The sequence below is a fragment of the Lynx canadensis genome, chromosome C2 (genome assembly GCF_007474595.2).
Source record: "Lynx canadensis isolate LIC74 chromosome C2, mLynCan4.pri.v2, whole genome shotgun sequence".
NCBI classification, from domain to species: domain Eukaryota; kingdom Metazoa; phylum Chordata; class Mammalia; order Carnivora; family Felidae; genus Lynx; species Lynx canadensis.
In genome coordinates, this window is record NC_044311.2 from 35,077,539 (window position 1) to 35,101,832 (window position 24,294).

Genomic DNA, 24,294 nt, shown 5'->3' on the forward strand with positions numbered 1-24,294 from the left:
ACTGATGCCTTGATCCCACCCCCAAAATATTCTCATGTGGTTGGTATGCGATGCAGCCTGGACATCCAGATACTTAAAAATGCCCCCAAGTGATTCTGTTGGGCAGCCAAAGCTAAGAGCCATGAGCTAAGACAGCACAATAGGAAAAGTTGATCATGCAGATACAAGTGATGCTTAAAAGTATTCAAATTCTTTTGTTTTTTAGTTTTTTTTTATGTTTATTTATTTTTGAGAGAGAGACAGACAGACAGACAAAGCGAGAGTGGGGGAGGGGCAGAGAGAGAGGAAGACACAGAATCCGAAGCAGGCTCCAGGCTCTGAGCTGTCAGCACAGAGCCCGCTGTGGGGCTCAAACTCACGAACTCACGCACCATGAGATCATGATCTGAGGTCACATGAGCCGAAGTCGGACACTCAACTCACTGAACCACACAGGCGCCCCTCTTTTGTTTTTTAAACACTCTGCAGGCCAAATAAACACCTCTACTATCTAAAGCACAGAGTCTACAAAGACACCAAGAAAGACCCAACTTAAGCTAATGCTGCTCTAGCAAACACTGCTGATAAAGTAAAAGTATGCTTTCAAGCAAAATAAGGAGATGATGATACTGACTGTGAATTATCAACTACTGAGTACCAACTGTGTGCTATGCAGCATTGTTTTTAACCCTAACTAAAATATCACCTCAAGAACAATGTCTAAATATCATATGACTTCACTCATATGAGAACTTTAAGATACAAAACAGATGAACATAAAGGAGGGGAAGCAAAAATAATATAAAAACAGGGAGGGGGACAAAACATAAGAGACTCTTAAATATGGAGAACAGAGGGTTCCTGGAGGGGCTGTGGGGGGGGGGAGATGGGCTAAATGGGTCAGGGGCATTAAGGAATCTACCCCTGAAATCATTGTTGCACCATATGCTAACTTGGAAGTAAATTAAAAAATAAATAAATATTTATTTTACCATCAAAAAAAACAATATCTAGCATATAGGAAGTACTTGATAAATATCTGTAAATTCATATTGTCCCATTTGACGATGAAGAAATAAAAAGCTCAGCCAGGTTAAATGATGTGTCCAAAGTAACACAGTTACTTTGCAACACAGTAGTGGAGGACTCAATATTTCAAGATTCACAGTGTGAATCTTTCCATGTGGCTATGCCCCCCTTATCCTTGAGAAGTCTGAATTATCTAAAATCTTAGAGACAGAGAGTTTTAGAGCTCTGGTATGGGGTTTTTCCTAAATCCAAGTTGTATTTGAGATACATAGCAGGACCAGATCTCACTTTCCAGAAGCAACACCTTGTTTGCTAATTTGAAAAAACACAACGGTTTTTTGCCCAAATAACGGAGTCATTTTAACAATTTAATCATTATAATATATGTATAATATATTACATGCAAACAAATTCCAAGAATTAACCCACTCAAAATAAATGACTAGAACATCTGCTATGTAAAAAACTAGCATTGCAGATTTAAAATAGCAACGAACTCCCAGTAATATAAGTAACTCAGTGAAGGAGATGTGGAAAAGTCTAAAAGACTAGCCATAGCAGGGAAGGAGAAAAAGAAAAGAGAACAGTCAATGTATACAAAAGCCATTGTTGTATATATAAGCCATATACAAAAAAAAAAAATTGGAAGGGAAAAGGATACACACACAGCCAAGGGCAGAACACAAGCTAAATATAAATAGGTAGCCTTGAATGCCAGGCTAAGAAGCTTAACTTTATTCAACACATGCTGTGTTCACTACATAGGAACCTTCCCCCTTGTTAATATCTGGGAAAATTTCTATGTGGTTCTACCTAAAAAATGTCTATTCAATTCCTCCGCCCACTTTTTAATTGAATTTTTAATTGAGTTGAGTGAGTTTTTATACATTTTGGACATTGACCCTTTATCCAATATATGGATTGCAAATATTTTGTCCCATTAGGCAGGTGGACTTTTCATTTTGTTGAATGTGTATTTTGTTGCACAGAAGCTTTCCAGTTTGATGGAGTCCCACATATTGATTTTTGCTTTTGTTGCTAGACTTTTGCTGCCATATCCAAAAAACATTGTTGCCAAGGCCCTTGTCAAGAAGCCTTTTCTCAGTGTTTTTTTTTTCCCTAGGAGTTACAATAGTTCAGATCTTTTGTTTAAGTCTTTCCCCCATTTCAAGTTAATTTTTGTGAGTGGTATAAGATAGGGGTTCAATTTCATTTTTCTGTATGTTTGTAGTTATCCAATTTCCCCCAAAACCCTTTATTGAAGAGATTGTCCTTTCTCCATCAGTAATGTTGGCTCCCTTGTCAAATATTAGTTGACTGCATATGTGAGGGGTTATTTCTGGTCTCTCAATTCTGTTCCATTGGTTTATATGTCTGTTTCCATACCAGGACCATACTATTTTAATTATTACAGCTTTGTAGTATAGAATGAAATCAGGAGGTGTGCCATCTTGGAAAAAAGGCAGTGCTGACAAAGTTCCTCTTTTTATCCTCTCCAATGCACCCAAACCCCTGTTGTTTGTTTTTTGTTTGTTTTTCTCCAGCAAAGTGCTGGAATCTTTCCTCAGAGAACCTGGACTTCTACAAAGGCTCTCTCTGGGTATCTCCCCATGGCAGCACTCTAGGTGCTCCCCAACCTCAGCCAAGAGGACCTAGAGCCTATTTGCAGGTTTCTGCTGGTTCCACAGCTCATACAGGTGGGTGAGACTTCTCCTTGGTCTTTGGCCAATGGTGATGGGTCCCACAACTTCTACAGGGGCCCTGCTATTTGTGGAGTAGATACTAAATTTTAATTGTTAGAAGAAGGGACAACAAGAGGGATGTCTTCTGCGGTCATGATGCTTACCTTCCTCTCTAAAGCATAGGTTTGATATGGCTAAATGAAACCACTTATTGTTTACAGGACCATAAAAGTGAAGTTTCTCTGTAACAAAAAGTAAACATTCGCTGGTCTATAAACTTCTATAAATAGATTTTGCCTTAAAAAAAAAAACTCTTACAGAAACACCACTTTTAAGTGTTTCAGACGAAGTCAGTAGTTTAGTTCTAGGCAATAAATGTATACTGATGACTCAGGAGGACTCCAAAGACTTGGGAAGATACATTAACTCTGAGCCATGAGATTACAAATTTAGACTCTACCATCCAGAAGAGAATTCATGTCAATCATCTTAACCCATCCAATTCCTAGGAAAGACCTTGTGAAAAGAAGATCTATCTGCAATAATTTACTCTGCCTTGAAGAGAAACATTTTTAAACTAATAGCCAGGGTAAGGCTCACAGACAAAATACCTGACCCGTGAAATATCTCTTGCTTACTTTTAATGACTATTCTCAACTCAGGAGTTTGTCATAATCACTCCTTCTTATTGATGTGATGGTAAATTAATCTTTGCACTCTGTGGGGGAAAAAAAATGAAAGTACCTGAATACACCCTTAAAGTTATGTTCTGAAAATCAATTTTTCTTGATGAAAGATGGTAAATCACTCTTTAATAATTTATATATTCTCCAGTGTGAAATTTTACTTAAGATAGAAAGTATTTCTAAAAGCTATCTTGATAGAAATAAATGAAACAATATACAATAAAGCTTGGTCTGTGTCCCATTACAGACACCCTTCAATTTATATAAAGACCACTAAGGCTTTCCTGTTATAGATAGATAGGTAGTTGGGGGTGGGAGGAAGGGTGAAGAAGAGTTGGAGAGAAGAGAGAAGAAAAAGAGAAAATAGAAGGATGCCAATATTATTGAAATAACAATCGGCTGCTATTATTTTAGTTGATGAGAATAACCTGATGAAATCTTTCCTTCAACAGGCCGATCTCCCAGCTCTGGATGACTATTTGAGGATTTATAATTACTTGTGCTGGTCATCCTTGAAAACTGGTAAATGCTTATCTCACCAGCTCCTAAGTATTATGGTAAAAACATAAGCTCTCAAGATACAATGTATGGGTTCAATATGTGGGTATTGTGACCTTGTGTTCATTTCTTCACTTTCTATTCTTCAATTTCCCTGTAAGTAAACTGGTAATAATAGAACTTATAGCAGGTACTATAAATAGAAGATATTATATAAATAGCAGGTACTATAGCAGATACTGCTTACGGAGTTGTAAAGAGTTTAATTCATAAGTACATCATCAATGTTAGTTATATTATATTTATTTACACTAAAGAAGCCACTAAATACTGATGATATCTAGAATAATACTGATGATGTCGGAGAGCTAATAAAAATAATTGCTATTTATTAGATTGTACTAAGTTTAGACACAAGTCCTAAAAGCTTTAAATGCATTAATTTATTATATCTTCACAACAGTCCTGTGATATATGTACTATTATCCTTCTCATTGTTATAGAAAAGGAACCAAGACTTTAAAAGGTAATGAGAACAGTTCATAGTCACTCAGCAGCAGAACTTGGAGTCAAGGCCAGAACTATTTTTACCAGAAACAGAAATTTAAACATTTTGCATGTCCATGAGCTTTATCCCCAATGAAATATAGGCAAGAAAATCTTCCAAAATTTTTCCTACACTTGTCTCCTTGGTTATCTTCATCTTTTCTTAAAGGAAACATGTTTTGATACTATGTGCCAAATATTAACCAGTTTTTCTGCACCTAAAAATATTCCTTCCAAATGTATGACTTAAAAAGAGGTGGTAAACCAGTGATCAATCACAATCATGCATTTTTCCAATGCTAAAGGCATTTTTAACATTTGAGATTAATGGAATGCCAGTTCACTTCTTATTGAAAATATCAACTCATTCAATTATACCTATTGACTTTAAAGAAACTTAAAACCAATTTTACTTAATTTTGTTGTCAAATGTAGTTAGATTTCAAATGGGCATAAAGATTAAACACAGGATTATTAAAACATGAGTTATAACCTATAACTGGAGTCAAATGCAACTCATCTTTTATGTAGCCATTTTTCATTATTTAAGCTCTTCAATACCATTCCATCACTCTTTCTCCAAGAAATAGCAATTCCAATTCTAAGACATTAGGCATAGTTTAAAAAATCGAAACTGCAGTAAGTTTGGGGAGGACTATTATTTTAGAAAGTTCAAACAGTTTGCCTCATGCCTCTCTTTGCAACAACCACTACTATTTATTGAGCATTTATTTGGTGCCAGGTAGTGGTACCTACAATCTCACTTATTCAACACAACAGATCTATTGATTTCACAGATGGAGAAACTGAGGCTTAAAAGTAGAAGTAATGTGTCCAAGCCAACCTGCTAATTCATTAGGTTTATTGGCTGTGCTTTCTTAGCGCCAATATCAATCCTATGTAGTCCTTACTATTGTTTATCCACCCACCTGGAAGTGATCCGACATGTAAAAGCAGGACCATTTGTCTGAATATCCAGAGATACGTTCTGAAATATTAGAAACATAGCAATGATTTGCATCATGTTCTAGATTAGTGGCTTACAAACTTTAGTGCATATGAAAATCACATGTAAATCTTATTTAAAATGAAGATTCCTAGGAACTACCCCACCCCACACCGAGATTTTAATCATTTTGGGTAAGGCCAGAGAATCTGAATTTGTAACAAGCACCACAGGTAATTCTGATACAAGTAATTTGCAGATCCCACTTTAAAAACCAGAATTCTAGATTAAAAAAAAAAAAAAAAAGGTCAGTTAGAATCAGAGACGCAGAAAATTCACACTTTGAGACACCTCCTCTATTTCAAACACATGGTGATGATTAATAAAGCATAATGACTTTTAAATAGCCAAACTCAAGGGGCGCCTAGATAGCTCAGTCAGTTGAACATCTGACTCTCGGTTTCAGCTCAGGTCATGATCTCATAGGAGATCATGGGATTGAGTCCCATATTGGGCTCTGGGCTGGAGGTTCAGAGCCTGCTTGGGATTCTCTCTCTCCCTCTCTCTCTGCCCCTCCTCCTTTCTCTCTCAAATAAATAAATAAATATTAAAATAAATAAATAAGTAGCCAAACTCAAAATAATATAAATATCTCTATGGAACAGAGTTGAATCTCTGTGGAGCAAGGCAGTGGGCATGATGAAGCAGTGGGCTTACCAGCTCTCAATCCAGAGGCAGGCATGTGTGATTGGCAGGTAAACTTCTCTAACAAATGAAAACAGTAAGACCAGACAAAATAGAATCTGATGCAGAAATCATTCATAGGAGCACAGATAGGCAGTATAATTAATAATAGGAAAAATTCGCCAAGACTATATAATCATAAATTTCAATGTAATAATAGCCTCCCCTCAAAATATCCAAAGAAAAATGTGATAAAACTATAGGTAGAAACCAAAAAGATATACAACTATAATGAAAGATTTGAACATACCTCTATCAGAAACCGATGGATCAAATAGGAAGAAATGTGTAGGTGGTGAGAGTATGTGACAACAAAATTAACAAGTTTTATGGAATAGATAAAATATCCTACAGAAATAAATAGAAAACATACATTCTTTCCATAAGTAAAATAAAGAGCATTTATAAAAATTGACCATGTGATAAACCACAATGGCAAATTCAACAAAATTTCAAACAGCAGCATGCTTACCCTGCTTTCTGTCAATATCTGATTTAATATTAATGTGAAAATAAGATAATAAAATCATGTTTTAAACTTTGAAGGCATTTAATATAAATTGTGCTAAAGAGGAAATGACAATAAAGTTATAAAAAATGTAGAAGTAATAATGAAAATGCTACGTATGAATAATGGTATATGGTTAAAGAAATGATGAAAAATTTATATAGCTTTAAGTGCATTTATATAAAAAAGGAAAGATTAGGAATAAATAAGCTAAGATTTTAATTTAATGAGCTGTAAAGAGAATAACAGACTAAACCCAAAAATTAAAAACCAAAAAAAAAGGAGTAATGGACATTAACAGAAATTAATGGAATAGAAAAAGCAACAGCAGAGAGCAATGAATCAAAAGCTGATACTTTAAAAAATATTCTAACAAAAATGGATTTAAAAAGAAAGAGGGAGGAAGAGGATGAAGGTAGAAAACAGGAGAAAGCACAGCAAAAATGTTAGAAATGAAAAGGGACATAATTGGAAAGTTTGGATTTGAAAATCACAAGTGAAATCTATGAATGAATGAATTTATGGCAATAAATTAGAATATATGTATAAAGTAAATCTTTTTCAAGAAAATTTACTCAAGAGAGGCACCTGGGCGCCTCAGTTGGTTGAGCGTCCGATGGTTGATTTTGGCTCAGGTCATGATCTCACAGTTCGTGAGTTCGAGCCCTAAGTCAGGCTTAGAGCTGAGAGCAAGAAGTCTGCTTGGATTTTCTCTCTTTACCTCTCTCTGCCCCTTCCCCATGCTCTCATTCTCTCTCTCTCTCTCTTTCTCAAAATAAATAAATAAAATTTTAAAAAATAAGAAAAAAGTCTACTCAAAAGAAATGAGAAAATTTAAATATGTTAACAACTATTCAGGAATTTGAATGGAAAATCAAAAGACTTATAGATGGTAAGACAAATGATTTCAGGTTTTTCCAAACTTAAAGAAATAGTATTTTTATTATATAAGCTGTTTCAGATAATACAATAAGGAAGACTAACCCAGCTGCTTTATGATAGTAGCATAGTCTACCCAAATCAGACTAGGGAAGTACAAGAAAAAAATTTTAATCACAATTTTAACCACAATTATAGAAAAAAATCCTAAATAAATTTAGTAAATCAAATTTAGCAGATTATTTTTTAGATGTGCCACAAGCAAGTACTTTATCTCTGGAACTCAAGGAAGATTTAGCATCGCCAAAGCTATGATCCTGATGCTCAACATTAATAGATTATCAGAGAAAATAGTAGCATCTCAATGGATGCAGAAAAGCATGTACTAATGTTCATCATCTATTCATGAAACTATGATTAGCAAACGAGAAATATAAGAAAACTTCATTGATCCTGATAGAGTATTTAATAAACTTAGAGCAAACATCATGCTAAATAAAGAATGTGTTAGTAATATTCTCATCAAAGACAGTATCAGAACAAGAATATTCTCTATCACGTTTTGTCAAACAAATAAGAAACTAGAATTAGAAAGAAACAAAATTGACTCTATTTGAAAAACAGTGTTATTACAGTATACCTAGAAATTCAAGAGAAACTATGGGCATAGTATTAGAAATACTAACACAGACTAGCAATGTTTTTTAGCACAAGACCATCACAGCTATTAGCATTCCCATATGCCAGTAATAACCAAATAGAAAATAAAATAGAAAAATACATCCTGTTCAGTACAGAAACAAAAATATACAAGGTATCTAAAATGAATTTAATAAAAGTTGTGGAAGATTTTTATAAAAATAATATGAAATAATATTTAAGGGCACAAAAATGAAAATGGAAAGATATACTAACTACATAGATAGAAAGATTCATTATTTAAATGTCTACTCACTCCAAATTAATCTATAAATTCAATGAACCGCCATTGCACTACTTAGATTTATTAAAAGACAAAGTATAATATTGACATGGAAATAGACACATAGACATACAGAAATCTCAGAAACAGACTTTTTTCATTTGGACACAGTAGATGGCAATACATGTCAGTAGAAAATTAATGAATCATTCATTAAATGGTGCCGGAGAAATTTGTCCCCTGTATTGGAAAAATAAATAAATAAAACTAGGTTCCTGAAAAAAAAAAATAAAACTTCTGCAAAAAAAAGTTTGCAGAAATTACAAAAATAATTTTCAGGAGGAATAAAGGTCTAAATGTAAAATAAAGGATAAAAATATATTTGAAGACTAGGAAAATATCTTTACAGCTTCAAGATAGGGAAGAGTTTCTTAAAATAAATAATAAAAAGGATAAATAATGAAACAAGTTTAAAATTTGAAAACATAAAATATCTGTTTACTGAACATTGAAATCATAAAAGTATGTTTATCAAATATTATCAAATATATTGGTATATTATTTTTGATAAGCAATAAAATCAGAAGAAATAGAATGGATCTATAAGAATTTTAGAATAGTGTTTTTCTACTTCTGTGGAAAAATGCCTTTGGAATTTTATAGGGATCACATTGATTCTGTGGACTGCTTTAATTTTAACCTTAATTTTCTTCCAATCTACAAACGTGGACTATCTTTCCACTTGTGCCTTCGATTTCTTTTATAATGTCTTATATTTTTTAGTGTACAGGTTTTTCACCTCCTTGGTTAAATTTATTCCTAAGTATTTTATTGTTTTTGATGCTACTATAAATGGAAATGTTTTCTTAACTTCTCTTTTGATTATATGTTGTTAGTGTACTGAAGCCAAACTCCTTTTTCTACTAAAGTATGATTAACATACAATGTTATATTGGTTGCAGAAATGCAACATATTGACTCAACAATTCTACATACTCCTCAATGCTCACCATAAGTATAGCCACCATCTGTTACCATACAACATTATTAAAATTTATTGACTATATTCTCTATGTTGTATTCTTTCGTCATCTCTGTAAGTTATTGATTGATTCATTGATTGAAGTATAATTAACACAATGTTATATTAGTTTCAGGTGTACAACATTCTTGTACAATAGTTCTATATATTACTACAGTATCATGGACTATATTCCCTAAGCTGTCCTTTCCATCTCCATGATTTACTAATTTATAACTGGAAGTTTGTGCCCCTTAATCCCCTTGATCTATCTCACCTACCCCACCTGCCTTCCCTCTGGCAATTATCAGTTTGTCTTCTATATTTAAAAGTCTGGTTTTTTTATTTGTTTGTTTGTTTCTATGTTCATTTGTTTTGTTTGGTTTCCACATATAAGTGAAATTCTATGGTATTTGCCTGTTCTGTGTTAGACAGTGGAGGAGGTGAAGTATCCTTCACACTCAGAAGGCACTTGGAGACTGAAAAACAAAGCAAGTCACTTTATTCTTTTTACACAGTGTTTTATTCAGGGTAAACTTACTGACAGTGGGGACTGGGAGGGGGAATGACCCACAGCAACTATGTGGCTGTTCTCCACCCTTATCCTCTGCCAAGCTGGACATAAGTATTTTCTCTGGGGAATGATACCGTATATTTTTCCCCTTAATATCATCAGAGGGTGTGTCTATATTGTATAGAGTCGTTTCGGTCGGCACCCATATTAACAACCCTACCTCAGTACCAAGCATCAGAAGTTCAGAAGCTGTTACCTGCGTGTGCATTGGGCCCTGACCAGTGTAGAATGGGGTGTTAAGAATAAAATTGAATGTGAGTGCTGGTTCCAAGGGTTAGGACACTAAGCCACCTGGGGCAGGCAGGTGGCATGCCAAGCTAATTTCCAATGAACTAAAGTCTTACCAGCTGGACAGTCTTGTGACAATTGCAAAATGAGTCTGTCCTCCTTCCCAGCAGCCTCAAACCTCCTGCAAGTCCCTGCGCTCTCGTAGCAATGAGCTGGTGATGTCGGTTAGGCATTCATGTGCTCATGTCTGTTCTATTGTGGGCATGACATTAAGGTGTCAAATTACTTCTGTTAGTCATGGAGACCATCCTTTGAGAGAGCTGTCTAGCGACAAAGTCTTTGAAGTGTTTTTTATTAGTCCCTTCACCCTTTCAATTAGGCCCACGGCAGTGGAATTGTATGGCAGGTGGAAAGTCCATAATATATCCTGGGCCTCTGCCCATTTTTGGATGTCATAGCCGGTAAAATGTGTACTTGATCACTATCTATCTGAGTTGGCATTCCATACATGCCTCCTCATTTTGTTAACCCTTTATAGTTGCAACCTGATTGGCTGTTTTACAGACAAAGGCTTGTACAAGTCCTGTGTTTTGTCCGCACAGGCCAGGGCATAGTTGTGCCCTTCCAATACTGGCAAAGGGCCTATGTAATCTATTTGTCAGCGAGAAACAGGACAATAGGAGGTTCCCCGGGGTATGGTGCAAGGGCAGGTGCTTGAGGCAGTTCCTCTTAGCAGCTTGCAGACCAGGACACTTGAAATGCAAATGTAAGCTTTTTACTATTTCCCAAGTCATTGTGGGAACTTGGTGTCCCGATTTATGATGGGCCCTTCTGCTCCATCAGGTGGAGTCAGCATTTCCTGCAGCAGGAGGGTCCATGCGCAGCCAAGAACATCTGCTTCACGAGTGCCTGGCAGTGTGGATGGGGAGTGAGTGGAACAGCACGTGTGCATACTTGGGCAGCTGTACCAGGTTTCATGCATACATCCCAAATATCTTTCCATAGTTCCACTCCCCACAGAAGTCTATGTAATACGGCCCAGGTTTCTTTGTGCCGTTGCAACATCCATATCGTCAATCCTGACAACATGCTGAGCTGTCAGTGGCCAAATTAACTGGCTTGGGCTCATGCCTCAACACAATCCATACCGCTTTCAATTCTTCCCACTGACTACTGTGTATAGTTCCTTCTTTGAACCAAAGTACAGCAGAATCCAGTCGGATGGCAGAGGAACACCAAATAGGCAGGTGTCCCTGGCAACTGCCATCAACGTACCATGTGTCCACTGGAAGTGAACCTACCCTTCCTTTACCTGGGGGAGAGGGCATAATGTCAGTGACTTCTGCAAGTTGGGCCGAGTCATAAGTGACCAGCCCTAGTAATGAGTGTGGTTCATGAGAGAGCAGGCTGGTATTTTAAGTGCTCCTCTGCTGTAGGGAGACATGCCAAGCAAGGTGCTTACTTGGGCACAGGCATTCTTAGGTTTGCTGAACATGTCCTTAATGCTTCCTCCTACTGGCAGACAGGTTCATGTCATCAAGAGCAGGTCAATAGTCATTCCTTTGTTGCAGGGCAAGATACACAGCTAGTAGCTGCTTCTTGATGGGACAATACCTGTTTTCTGTTCCCTTCCATAATTGAGACCAGAATCCTAACAGGATTTATTTCCCATTTTGTTGTTGCCACAAGCCCCAGCCCAACCTTTCTGGATATGAACTTACATCTAATTCACGACTTGCATCTGGCCTGTATTTGTTTTGCTACCATTGTTGCCTTTAAGAAATACTCTTGTTGGTTAACACCCCAATCCCATTGTTTCCATTTCTTAACCAAGGCATATAAAGGTCTTAATATATATGCTGCATGGGGATAAAAGGTCTCCAACAACTCAATAAACCAAAAGCCTGTAATTCCTTTCCCATTTTGGGAATTGTGGAGACTGTATTTATCAATGACTATCTTCAGCATCGCTTTTGTCTTACCTGCCCAGATGATGCCCAGGATCTTTACTGATTGACCTGGCCCTTGGACGCTGTTGGTATTTAGCTCCCCTATTCATGATTTTAAGTATGCCTGTAACGATGCTGCTGCTGCTTGAAACACAGAGGATAAATCATCACAAGTTAGCCTAACATCATCTATACAATGATAAAGCACCATCTCCTCTGGCAATATCTATTTTTCCAAATCTCTGCCTACCATTCCATGACGAATTGTGAGACTATATAGATACCCTTGGGGTAACACGTGGAAGGTCCCTTGTCTCCCATTCCATATAAAGCCAGTAGCTCTTAGGATCATGTCCTCATGGAATACTGGAAAAGGCATTAGAAACATCTAGTATATAATGATATATCTTAATGGATGCCATGATTTTTTCTAACAGTAAGGCTCACCCTCAGTATATATGCAAAATTTGATCACTACTCACTCCTCTCCTATGCCACCCTAATCTAAGCCCTCGCCATGTGTTACCTAGGCTATTGAAATGCCTCCTGATTGGTGTTCATGCTTCTACCTTTCTCCATCTATAATCTATTTTCAAATCAGCAATCAGAGAAATCTTGTTCAAAGACAGGATGATTCTGTTACTCCTCCACTCAAAACCCCACAGTGGCATTTCATCTCACTGAGAGAAAAAGCTTCACTATCACAAAGACCTAAAAAGTAGTTTTTAATTGTAACCACAAGTGTTTTCTTAAATACTATTATTTGGGATTTCACAATAAGAAATAAGTCAGGGTCCCTATTCCTTCTCTGACCTCTTCCCATTTCTTACTCATTTATTCCTCTCACATCATACTGGCTTTCTTGCTATTCCTTGATCCTACCAAGAATATTCTCTTTAGGACTTTTGCACCTGCTGTTCTCTTTAACTGAAATCCTTTCCCCCAGAAAGCCACATGACCTATTCTCTTGTTTTTGCCAGGTTTATATTCATATGATGCCTCCTCATATGAAGACTTGACTATTCAGCGTCTTAAAATTATATCACTAGCTCTCCCATTAGCACTCCTTATCCTTCTTTCATGCTTTATTTTTCTCTGCAACACATATCACTTATCTAGCATACTACACTTTTTAATGTTTTCTTTTATTATCTGCCCCCCCCACTAGAGTATTACTTCCATAAGGATAGCTCTAAACCCAACACCTAGTATGGTATATGAATGCACAAATAAATAGTGTAATCTTTTACAGCAAAAAAAAAAAATTAAAATTGTGCATGGGAGAATAAATAAAACTCAAGAGAATTTTAACTCTAAGATAGAATAATGACATGAGAAAGCTAAACAGAGATTTTATTTTTTCTGTAATTGTTTTCTTAAAATGTTTTAATACTTATTATTTTTGAGAGAGAGACAGACAGAGCATGAGCAGGGGAGGGCAGAGAGAGAGGGAGACACAGAATCCGAAGCAGGCTCCAGGCTCTGAGCTATTAGCACAGAGCCTGACATGGGGCTTGAACTCAGGAGTCATGAGATCATAACCTGAGCAAAGTGGGATGCTTAATTGACTGAGCCACCCAGGCACCCCTAATCCACATTTTTAAACTGAAAGTTCTGTGCAGAAATTTTAATTTATAGGTACTTCAAGTTATCAAACTTTTCCTTCATTGGCTCTAAGGCTTATGTCATAGAAAGGTCTTCCCACCCCAAGATGAATTTTAAAAAGAAAAAGAAAACCTCATGTAATTACTTCTAGAACCTTTATGCTTTCATTTTAAGCCTATAAACTTTTTGATTTAGCTTATTTCACAAATGTGTCATTGATTGTCCCAACACCATTTCAAATAGTTTCCCCACTAATTTAAAATTCCAGGGGCGCCTGGGTGGCGCAGTCGGTTAAGCGTCCGACTTCAGCCAGGTCACGATCTCGCGGTCCGGGAGTTCGAGCCCCGCGTTGGGCTCTGGGCTGATGGCTCAGAGCCTGGAGCCTGTTTCCAATTCTGTGTCTCCCTCTCTCTCTGCCCCTTCCCCATTCATGCTTTGTCTCTCTGTGTCCCAAAAATAAATAAAAGTGTTGAAAAAAAAAAATTCCATTTTGCTATGAAAATGTGAAAATGAGGGCTCCTGGGTGGCTCAGTTGGTTAAATGTCAGACTCTTGATTTCAGCTCAGGTCATGATCTCATGGTTCGTGAGTTTGAGCTCCACATCTGGTTCTGCACTGACAAGGTGGAACCTGTTTGGGATTCTCTCTCTCTCCGTCTCTCTCTCTGCCCCTCCCCAGCTTGTGTGCTTACACACACTCTCTCTCTAAATAAATAAACATAAAAAAAAGAAGGAAAGTGGGAAAATGTTCACATTCAATGTACATATTAACTTAGGAAGAATGGACATCTTTATAATGTTGAGCTCTCCTATACAAGAACAGGGTAGGGTTTTCCATTAACCCAAATATTATCTCATGTTGAGACTAAGTTTAAAGTTTTTGTCTATATAACCTTCATATTTTTGTTAGTTATTTCTAAATATTTTGTCTGTCATGGTATTAGAAATAGAATATTTTCTCACATTATATTTTCTAGTTGTTGTTTGTATATAAGAAAGCTACTGACTTGGGCATCAGTTTTGTGCCTAGTTACCTTTTTGAATTCTCTTATTATCTGTAATAGTTTTTTACTTGATTTACTTATATTCTTGCATTTTCAAGTATACAATCATATCATCTACAAATAATGTTAGTTTTGCTTCCTTGTTTCCAATTTTTATTCTTTATTTATTTTATTATTTGTACTTTTGGATCGTTGGCAATGGCTAATCCTCACAGAAAAATATTAGTGGTTATCTATGTCTTATTCTTGATTTTAGTAGAAATATTTTTAATGTCTTGTCAATAAATGATTAGTTTTAGTCTAATATGTCTTGTTAAGAAGTCAGCCACCCAAGCCTATTTTGCTGAACCTTTATTTATTTATTTTATTTTTTTACATTTATTTATTTTTGAGAGACAGAGACAGAGAACAAGTCAGGGAGGGGCAGAGAGAGAGGGAGACACAGAATCCGAAGCAGGCTCCAGGCTCTGAGGTGTCAGCACAGAGCCCGAGACAGGGCTCGAATCCACAAACAGTGAGATCATGACCTGAGCCGAAGTCAGACGCTTAACCAACTGAGCCACCCAGGTGCCCCTACTGAGCCTTTATTTTTAAGTTAGCATCAGAAATGTAGGACACAATGAAATATATAACATCATTTGCATAAATTAAGAATATAGTGCCAGAAAACAATGCACATGTTGCAAAAATATGTTAACACTAAACTTATTAAAATGGTCGCTTATGGAGGAAAGGGAATGAGAATACAAAGATAGAAAGGAAAAATATATTCATCCCAAAAACCTAACCTGATGAAACCTTGAAAGAAAAAAAAAGTACAAGTTTTGTTCCTTTTAGTATTTAATAAAATTTGCCTGTGAAATCATCTGGGCCTACTGCTTTTATGAGAAAGGGTGGTTCTTTGACAGCTTCCTTAATTTCAATAAAAGTCATTGATCTCTCTAGATTTCAGTCTGTTCTGCAATAAGTTTTGATTTTTTACATTTCACTTAAAAATCTTCCATTTCTTGAAGAAATAATCATACTTTTATTTCCTCTGTGTCACTAGCTATTTCCTCATTCTAATTTTAATTTTATATACTTATGAATTCTTCTTGATTTCATTAGCTTGTGGTTTCTCTATTTTATTTCTAAAGATCCAACACTTTTAATTATTTATTTAATACTTATTAATTTATTATTGAAGTGGGGAGGGGCAGGGGAAGAAGGAGAGAGAGAATCCCAAGCAGGCTCCACACTCTGCACAGGGCCCAACTATCATGAAATCATGAACTGAGCTGAAATCAAGAATCACAGGCTCAGCTAACTCAGCTACCCATGTGCCCTACAACCCTTTATTTACTAAAAAAATTTTTTTAATGTTTATTTATTTTTGAGAGAGAGACAGAGTGTGAGCGGGGGAGGGGCAGAGAGCGAGGGAGACACAGAATCCAAACAGGCTCCAGGCTCTGAACTGTCAGCACAGAGCCCCACAAGGGGCTTGAACCCATGAACCGCGAGATAATGACCTGAGCTGAAGTCGGATACTTAACCAACTGAGCCACCCAGGTGCCCGCCAACCCTTTATTTTTAAAGATTTGTTCTATTTGCCTATTTTCAATGGCAAAAATTTCTGTTTTTGCTTTGTCAGTTCCTTCTTCCTATTATTTTATACTAATTTTGTTATTCTTTTTCTAACACTTAAATTCGTAATTACTTCCAAACCTTGTTCAATAATAGTAATTATAATTTATATATTAATTATATTAATTTATTAATTATCTAAGGATATGAGCATTTTCTTATATTTTAAATCATATCCCTTAGGATTTTGTATGTAGTGTTATTAAAAATATTTTTTCTGGGGCGCCTGGGTGGCGCAGTCAGTTAAGCATCCGACTTCAGCCAGGTCACGATCTCCCGGTCCGTGAGTTCGAGCCCCGCTTCAGGCTCTGGGCTGATGGCTCGGAGCCTGGAGCCTGTTTCCGATTCTGTGTCTCCCTCTCTCTCTGCCCCTCCCACGTTCATGCTCTGTCTCTCTCTGTCCCAAAAATAAATAAAAAACGTTGAAAAAAAATTTTTTTTCTAATTGTGATATAATTATAGACTCACGAGTTGCAAAAATAGTACAGAGAGGTCCTGAGTACCCGTCACCTAGCTTCTCCCACTGGTGACATCTCCTACAAATATAGAGCATTATCAAAATGGGAAATTTGTTGTCACAATACATACGATTGACTACAAATTTTATTCGGATTTCACCCTCTCGTTTTGTATGTCTGTGTGTATACTTCCGTGATATTTAATCACATGTATAGATTCATACAACCATTATAACAGTCAAGATATGGACTGTTCTATCTCCACAAAAATACTCTCTTATGTTGTCCCTTTATAGCCACATCCTCCTGCCCCTTCCTAACCCCTAGCAACCACTGTTGTGTCCCCCTTCTTAACAATTTTTTCATTTAGATAATGCCACATAAATGGAACCATATAATATGCAACTTTTGAGACTGGGTTTTTTCGCTTTGCTTAATGCGCTAAGATCCATCCAATTATTTTAAGTATGAACAGTTTTTTTTGCTTTTGTTGCTGACTAGCATTCCGTTAACCCTTCATCTGTTGAAGGTCATTGGGATTTTTTTAGTCTTTGGCTATTAGAAATAAGCAGCTATGAACATTCACGTACAGGTTTTTGTGTGACTATAATGTTCCATTTCTCTGGGAAAAACACCCAGGAGGGTGATCACTGGTTGTATGACAAGTGTATGTTTAATTTTTTAAGAAACTGCCAGACTCATTTCCAGAGTGGCTCTACCATTTTATATTTCCACCAAAAATGTACAAGTGATCTAGTATCTCTGGAGGGTTACCCATACTTGGCATTATCAGATTTTTAATTTTAGCCATTCTAACAAGTTTAATTTAGCCATTCTAACATTCTAACAAATTTAGCCATTCTAATAGCATACTTTTTGAACAGATACTACTATGATTAAAATTGCATTTTCCCAGTGGCTAGTGATCCTGAACATCTTTTAATGTGTTTGCCACCCTTATGTCATCATTGGTAAAGTGTCTATTCAAGTTTTTCACTCATTTTCTAGATAAGACTGTTGCCTTACATTGAATGTAGAAAGTCCTTTCCATATTTTGTATATGAGTCCCTTGCTGGGATATAGGATTTGCAAATGTTTTCTACATTTATATTATCATCATTGTCTAACCATTTTGCCACTTCAGTTTTGATTTACTGTTTGCTCAAGAAATATTTTTAAGAGAGTTCATGCACCACAAAAAGAATGGAATTTATAATGATACAATGTCAGTCAGGAGAGCAGTCATGCAGTCATCCGGGGCTGATAGGGAAGGTGTCTTGCTTCAATAGGGCCTTTAGCTGAGTCTTCAAGAATAGGTAGGGCTTGGGGGAAAATAATCTGTAGTGATTGCAGCAACCTTGAGGGTTATCAATTAGGGGCTATAAAATGGTGAGAGGCCCAAAGTACACAATAGCAGAAATTTTCTGAAGACATACTCGGGCATTATCTTGATATCCTAGATTAGGTGTTGCAATGGCCACCTCATCTGAGGAGCAGCACCCTCTCAGAGGTGGCCTCTTCTGTAGGCCAAAGGTCTCTTACCCATTGCTGCGTGGCAGGAAGATTTATTTACGTTGGTTGGAGGTCTCCTTTGAAGGGCCATAAATGAAAGCATGGTCAGGGCTGGGCTGATAACCATGGTGTGTGAAGTTCAGAGTAGTAATTACCTTACTTGCACAGCCCAGTAACTCAGAGAACATAGTGCGAAGTGAGGAGGGAAAGGAGAACGGCATGAGACCAGGTCCTACCCGGCTGGAGAAAGTCTGATAGAGCCCACATGGTCATCAAAGAACGAGTTCCTGGAATGTGCATCCTGACTTGACCTCTCACTTCCAACATCACAACAGCACCAAACCAATCGAAATTGAGCAGAATTAGTTAGGTAATAGTCAGTCAAGAAGGCTTTTTGGAGGACAGACTTAAACTCCCCCCTCTTATCTCTCCAAATATCCAGCCAGCTTGCTCAGTCCACACTTGCCAGGGGGTCTTTCTCGAGTCCTGCCCTGCATGCTGTTCTCAATATGCCAACAAGCTCTTATAGCACTGGACGACTGAGGCACTCATTTGGCCCCTGGCCCCGGTGTAACACTTACGTGTGAATGGCCCAGCCATGGCCCTGGCCCTGCTCAGGTGATCAGTAGACATTTATGAAGCAATGAAAGACAATAGGGGCACGTCTTAATCCAGTAAGGCCATTTTAAATATGTTATCTGATATTGTCTCACCTATTAATAGTTAATATCATTATCATGGGTAGGTTTGTTTTTGTTTTTGCTTAAAACAACAGAAATTTATTCTCCCACTTCAGGCAGCCAGGATTCCAAAATCCAGATATTGACAGGGTGGGTTCCTTCTGGAGGATTGAGCAAGAATCTGTTCAGTTCCTCTCTCTTAGATTCTAGTAGTTACTGGCAATTCTTGGCATTTTTTTTGGCTTATAAACACAACAGTCCAAATTTTGCCTCCATATTCAAACCACCTTCTTTTGTGTGTGCCCTTTTCTATCTCCTATAAGGACAGTCTCATTGGATTTACTACGATCTTAATCTTGATTCTACCTTAATCACATCTCCATGGGACTTAAGTAATTTAAATTAATAACAGAGCCACCCTCTTTTTCTATCTTCTAATTCACGACCCCTCTAAGGTTCAAAAAGACAATCTGATGCTCATTAGCTATTTCCTCCCTATCTTCTAGCTCGTTGGCATCTAGACTCTGAACAGTTACCTCATGGAAGGGTCACAGTCTTTGGCATCTCAAAGACCCAGGTGCCAATCTCAGTGCTTCCTCTTGGTTTCACTTTTAAAGGCCTACAGAGAAGAAAGGAGGTCTTGCCATGGGCTGATACATCATACTCATGGGGCACAGCACTTCTTCATGGTTCCCCACTGAGATACTGGCAGTCTGCACAGGGGCCACCTTGATTATGTGTCTGAGAGCTCCCTTATTGGTTATTTACTGCTGGGTAACAAATTACTCTTTAACTTAGTGGCTTTAAGCAACATAAACTTCTATTGTCTCATAGTTTCTACGGGTCAGGAGTTTGAGAGTGGCCTAGTTGGACTGAAGGACCTGTTTTCAAAGGTGGCCCACTGGCTGCTGGTGGGAGGCTTCAGTTGCTTTCCATGTGGGCCTCTCCACAGGGCTACTCAAGTGTCCTTGTGACATAGCGCCTGGTTTCCCTCAGATCAAGTAGTCTGAGAGAGAAACCAAGGAGGCAGTTGTACGTACCCTTGTATGACCTACCTTCAGAAGTCACATACCCTCACTTCTGCTACCAGTCCACATTCAAGGGGAGGGAAATTAGGCTTTGGAAGGCAGGCATATCAAAGGATTTTCCAGAGGATTTAAAAACCACCACAGCTCTCTTTTCTACTAGGTCTCCATCCTTCTTCTCTGTCTTCATCTACGTGGTCTTATTACTACTCTTGTTCCCCTAACCCCTCACCCTTACTCCCAGGGTCCAGGATCTCTGCCAGAGTGGGATGTGTGTGTGTGTGTGTGTGTGTGTGTGAGTGTGTGTGTGTGTGTGTGTGTGTGTGTGTCATACTAGTTAGGGAAAACAAAGGGTTTAATTGGCTGATAAGTAAAAAGCCCAGGGTTAGGACTGACATCAGGTAGGGCTGGATCCTGACATGCGAATGATGGAGCATCTCTTCATCTCTTGCCTCTGCTTTCTTCCATGAGCCTTCATTTCAGTAAGACTCCCTCCATGTGATGGCTTTCAGCAGCTCCAGGCTGACATTCTACCCCTTTAGTATTCCCAAAGGATAGACAGCATCTCTTTCCAGTATCTTAAATGAAAACCCCAAGATTATGTATTTGTGTCAGGTCTAGTGACTTTGAGTTTGATTGGCCAGGCCTGTGCTGTATGCCAACCCTGGAACTGACTGGGGACAAGGGAGGCAAGAACTGTCTGAAGTACATGGACTGAGTGTTATTATCAGAAGAAAGGGGACCAGACTTGGAACAAGTACACTGGCAGCAATCTGCGACACTGATGGTGAGCACTGAAGGAGACAAAGTATATAAACTGTCTGGCGCTTGATGGAAATTTTTTCTGGATTCTTCTATTTTTCCCTTTCTCTGTATTTAATCATCTGATAAGTCCCACAGATTTTCCTTTAGCATTGCTGGTTGCCACGGCCCCTCCTCCTCCAAAGCACTGCCTTGCTATGGCCTCTCACTGCTGCTCTCCTGGACTAGGCTGGAGACACCCCTCCAACTCTCTCAGAGCACAGAACCTGAATCTGGCTCTGGAAGATCCATCATCTGCACACACTTTCCAATATCCCCTTGGCTACAGAAGAACACGTGGATAGTTTGTAGCAGAGGAAGATGGCTGCCGGTAGAACTAGGTAGATGGGATGGAGCAGAGATGCACGGTAGCTATGGAACTGGCTCCCACGGTTCCCGGTGCAGCCCTGGAAACCAGAGCATCTAAGAGCTGTGGGAGACCAGATGGCCAGAGTGTACTAGAGCTTCTCAGCCTCCACATTCAAGCAGCCCCATCCTCCATTTTCCCCAGAGGAGAAACGATGGCTTTCCATTCTTTGATTTAAAATGGAAAGTGCCCGGCTAACCTTGCCAGGGGGCTCCTCAAGATGTCAACTCTGTAAGGGTAGTCATAGTTAAGCCAGATGGAGTTTGATTTTGTGCAGGATCATTTGTTTAAATTTTTATACTAGTTTTTTTTTTTGTTAAAGTTTTAAATCATGGAATATTTCAAGTATCTACAGAAGCAGAAAGGATAGCTGAAGAAATTCCATATGCCCACCACCCAGCTTCAGCATTTATCAGGTTGTGGCTAGTCTTATTTTGTCTCCATTCCTAATATTCCTCACCTTTCCAATTATCTTGAAGCTAAACCCAGATATTATGCCCTTTCTCCATAAATATTTCAGTGTGTATCTTTAAAAGACAAGAACTCTTAAAATACATTACCATAATGCCATAATACTAAAAGTTTAATAGCATTTCTGGCAATATCACATGTCGTCAGTGTGCAAATTTCCCTAGTTATCTCTAGTTATCTCTAGTTTCTGTTTGTTTTCACAAACAGAGTATTTTGTTTTCACAATTTATTTATTTGAATTAGGATTCAAATAAAGGCCATATAGTATAATTAGCTGATATGTCTCCTGAATTTATTTTAGACAATAGGTTCCCTCTGTATGCCTTTTTTGTTCCTTGCAATTTATTTGCTGAGGAAATCAGGTTGTTTGTCCTGCAGTTTCTTATAGTCTGGGTTTTGCTGATCGCACCCCTCAAATGTCTAACATGTCCCGCCGCCCCTACATTTCCTGTAAATATGTAGTTGGATCCAGAGACTTGACCAGATTCTATGTGGATCTTTTGGTGAGGCCACTTGGTAGGTGGATTGTGTAAGAAGCAGAGACGTTGTTGCCTCTCTGTTTTGTGTCCACTACTTAGTACCTGTGACACCGGACCCTGGGAACCGGAAGTGTGCCACTGGTGTCACCCCAAGCCAATTCCTCCACTGGTCCCATTTCAAAAAATGGAATTTGCATTATCCATCTTTCTCACCTAGTTTCCTCTGCAGATCTCTTTACTTGGTGTGACTGAGGGAATCTTGGTCTCACACCTGGAACCTGCATGCAAAGGAGGCTGGGGAAGCTATTTCTTTCTTTGATGAATACCTGAGAGAGATGGAATCCCCAAAGAAGGGAGTCCCTAAATATGGGAGACTTGTTCATAAGATGGCAAACCACAGATATGACGAATGTGCACGAGGGCATCTAGGACCATGGTAAGACTGAGAGCTAAGCGGTAGGAGTTCAAACAGGACCTCCACTGGGGTATGTGGTTTTGGGGGAAGGGACCCATTGGGCTTAGACCTCGTATTCATGAAGGGCTTTTCAACTTTTGACATTATTGCCAAGTGGTTACAGAGAGACAGTAATGGGACAGAATAGAGTTCCTTCTCTACCTTTATTTTTTATTTTTTTTAAATATGAAATTTATTGTCAAATTGCTTTCCATACAACACCCAGTGCTCATCCCAACAGGTGCCCTCCTCAATATCCATCTACCTTTAAACCTGTACACCATGCTTGGACCAGACTACCCCAGGTACACTCTGAATTCATAAATTTTGTAAATGCTAAAATTATCCTGGAACTAGCACTACATAAGTATACTGTATTTTTGTGTACTAACCTATTTGTTACTGCAGCCATTTAAAACAAACCACAACTTTTGTTAATTCAGATCTGGTATTTCTTTGTTAGAGGCATCTTAAGAAATGGCCAGGATCATCTTAAAGAAGATCAGTACTCAAAGGGGATTTTGTGGGTTGTGGAGGGGGGAGAGGAGGGTCCCAAACTTTATCTCTGAACGATTGGTAGGGTTTTGATTATTGTAAGAGAATGGGGCATATCATCATGGGTGTGTCCCTCCTGGAGTGAATCAAGTCCCTTTTCCCAGAGGGACACTTATCCCTTTCCTTGTCCCCACTATCCCTGAGAGGAAAGCCACTTCTGTGACTTGGGTGATTAGCATGTCCCTACCACCTACCCTGACTCAGTCCTGCAGGTCCCCAGCTCAGGGTGGGGTGTGGGGTTGGGGCCGCACTGGTGAAGTCCCTGGGAACTGAGATTAGGAAAGACTCAGCTCTGCAGATGGAGGCAGGCTGGGGGGACTATTCCTGTCAGCGTTGGCGTGGGTAAGGGACATGTGGGGGAATTAAGCAGAGTTTAATTGCAGGGCAGTGTTGAGCTGTTTCATTTGCACCTGAAAAGAACAATAATGCTGTCCTAATTAATTGAGACAGAAGTTATAAATCAGGGCTTCCAGAGAGGTCCTTGGGGTCCACCTTGTCAGGATGTTCTTGCAGGAGGGTTTTGGAGGCTGCCCAAAGAATGACATTTCAGGGGCTTTGGGGGTTTAGGGTCTGAAGTCCGTCCACCTGCCAGCCCTAGGATGACAGGTCACTGTGTCTGTGCATCGCAGACTCTGGGTTCTCAATCAGTATCATGTGTGTGAGAGAGAGAGGGACAGAGAGACAAAGAGAACCTGCACTTGGGTTTGCACCCCCAAAACATCAGAGAGGCTCTGCTCTACCTCCTCCTTCTGCCACTGAGAGGTCTGGGGCTTCCTGCCCTAGCTGAGCCACGCTTCCGGATTTCTGTTAAATGGTTCCCTGTGTCCCCTGAACTTCAGCTCCTTCTGTTTTTCTGTCACCCACACTGTGTCAGCAATGAAGTCATGTTGATTCCACTCCTCGGATGCCAATCAGATCTCTGTTTTTGTTTTTGTTTGTTTAACCCACATATAAATTGGCTTGTTATATGCCAGGCACTGTTGAAATCTCTTTGTAAAAATAATATATACAGTAATCCTCCTTACCCGTGGAGGATATGTTCCAAGACCCCAAGTGGATGCCTGAAACCAC

At 38.5% G+C, this 24,294-nt stretch overlaps 1 protein-coding gene across 2 annotated transcripts in view; it reads right to left on the bottom strand.

Annotated features, from left to right (window-relative positions):
- RBP2 (retinol binding protein 2) overlaps window positions 1-24,294 on the bottom strand; it is a 118,850-nt gene that overhangs the window by 94,020 nt on the left and 536 nt on the right. The window lies entirely within an intron of this gene.